The sequence below is a fragment of the Halichoerus grypus genome, chromosome 7 (assembly GCF_964656455.1).
Source record: "Halichoerus grypus chromosome 7, mHalGry1.hap1.1, whole genome shotgun sequence".
NCBI lineage: Eukaryota > Metazoa > Chordata > Mammalia > Carnivora > Phocidae > Halichoerus > Halichoerus grypus.
Window position 1 is genome coordinate 71,758,308 of NC_135718.1, and position 2,367 is coordinate 71,760,674.

Consider the following 2,367-nt stretch of genomic DNA (forward strand, 5'->3'; position numbering starts at 1 on the left):
GAACTTCTAAAAGTTTGTTTTGACTCGTACCAAGCAGGTCTGAAGCCCAGACTCGGTGGGCGCTTTCTTTCCAGTGCTGATAACTGCAATCAAATCGTCATGACTTAGGCTCCTCATTCTGTGCCTCTTGCAATCGAGAAATAAATAAAACTGGATTCCCACGGCTCTACCCCAGAGGGCTGTTCGCCCACGTTTGGTGCTGTCTGCCTGGGCCGCTGGGCACAAAGACCGTGCTCAGGAAGGGCACAGCCTCATGACCCCCAAACAGTGAGAGAATGCCTGAGGTGGCATACGCAGGGGCAGTGGTGCCGGGATACGAGGCGCCTGGATCCTGCAACGTGACTTCAAAGTTCTTCAAGGAGGGAGGCAGGCAGGAGGAAGGAGGAGGACAGAAGGTAGGAGGAGATACACAGCCCGGAAGCGCCCTGCAGTCAGGGAAATGCAGGACTAGGATGCATGGACAGAACCGCTGGTCGCAGGGACAGTCTAGCATTGCACATCACGCAGGTGCAAGCCATGCAGGTGACGATTTTTAGTAGCTCCATTAAAAAGACACAGGTAAAATGAATGTTCATAACATATTCTATTTAACCCACTTCATCCAAATTATCATCAACATGTGTCATATCCTACGTTCTTTTTTTAGGTAAGCCTCGAATTCCCTGGTGGCAGGTACACTGAGAGCACGGCCCCAGTCTGGACTAGCCCTGTTTCCAGGGCCCCATAGCCACTGGCAGCTGGTGGCTACCATATATGGCCGTGCAAATCTAGACGTGGGTGGGTGTTTGTAGGGAATAATAGCTTCTGCTCAGAATTTTGAGTCCAAAAGGGAAGTCAGACCAGCTTCAAGAGAAGGGGCTAGGGATGAGAAGGGAGGTGAAGTCATCCAACATTTTCCAGGAGCCCGCGAACCTGGCTGGGCGCTATCATGCGTGGCTGGCAGGAGACAGCGAGCTCCTCTCACAGGTTCCCCAGAATGTCTGTGTAAATAGCGGAAAGGCGAAGCCCAGCCCTGAGGAACGTTTGCTAAATTTTGCCAAGTGCCTGGACACCCGATCACAAGGGTGACCCAGAAGACAGCCAGTGCACCTGTGGGGGAGGCCTGGCTCTGAGCCCAGCCGCGAAGGTCACCCGAGGTCACTGCCAGGGGCGCAGAGCGCGGGGAGGCTGCCTAATGTGGAAATGTTTGGATCTGGGGCGGCGCAGGCGCGGGCCTGGGACCAGGACCAGGCCTGCAGGCCCAGGAGCGCAGCGCCTGACAGTAACCAGACGCGCGGGGACGCTGGGAGCCGCGCTTGCCAAGACCCCACTACATCTTTCCTAATAAGTCTGGCCAGGCCTGCGTCCTCTCGCTGCAGATCGGCCTCTCCCCTCCGCCCGGTCTTATTTGAGAAGAGGGGGTGGGGTGCCGCAGGAGAGGGAGAGCAAGCCAACCCAGCAAGAACTTGGATGGCGGCCCTCCTTCCCCCTGGCCTCCCCTCTCTGCAACAGATCCGCTTTGTGAATGAAGGGGGCGTTTCCTCCAACGTGGCTCTCTCACCCCTGGGCACGCGGGTCACGCTCCAGATGTTGAGCTGGGCTCAGCTGCTTCAGCCCTTCACCTGGGGTGGGGAGGGGGTGCCCCGGAGCCTCCCTGCGCCCTTTCCTCCTCCTCTCCTCCTGCTCCTGCCTCCCCCCTCCCCCGAAGGGCACCACCCACCTAACTTCAGAAGGAGGTCACCTTCCCAGCGACTGGGTCTGGGTCTGGCTGGTGGATCCTGGGCACTTGGAGCTGCAGCAGGGAGAAGCTTCGTAGTGGCTGTCCCAGCCTCACACAAGGGAGGGCAGGGTTACAACACATGTGTGTTTGGGTCAGGAGCACTTTTGAACTATGGCTCCAAGAAAGAACAGCCTGTACAACCACTCAGAGTCTCCCAGCAACGAAGAATGTGCAATAGATTAGCCCTGCTTGCAAAACAGTTTTGGAAAAAAGAAAAAAAAAAAAAAAGAGGTGCAGCCTGGTCTCTTTATAGGGTCCTGGAGCAAGGGTGGCTGGATTGAAAGGCATCCTCCCGGCCTGGACCGCAGAGCGCCAGCGTCCCCCCCGCTCAGTGCTTTATGACCTTGGCTGACTAATAGCCCTTGTAACACCCTCACTGTCTGGGTTTCGCCAGCTTCTAAACCCGGGTTTGGTTGAAGGTCAGCTGCCAGGGGACAGGGGCTCTCCCGCCATTGGGACAAGGTTACAAAGAATAATTTCCCTGCCCAAGGGCTTGTAGATGATTAACACATTTCTGTTAACCGGAGAGTTAATAGTTATTCAAGCACTCTTTGATAATGGGGGCGGAGGGGAGAAAATGAATGTGTTAGCCATTAATCGAGGGAAAT

The 2,367-nt window shown here is 55.8% G+C and overlaps 1 long non-coding RNA gene across 1 annotated transcript; it reads right to left on the minus strand.

Annotated features, from left to right (window-relative positions):
* Nucleotides 1–564: 564 nt before the first annotated feature.
* On the minus strand, nucleotides 565–2,135 carry LOC118546041 (uncharacterized). Its single transcript, XR_013449766.1, has 2 exons — nucleotides 1,700–2,135; nucleotides 565–980 (listed from the first exon to the last, which is right to left on the minus strand). It is a non-coding gene; the product is annotated as an uncharacterized LOC118546041 (long non-coding RNA).
* Nucleotides 2,136–2,367: the final 232 nt, after the last annotated feature.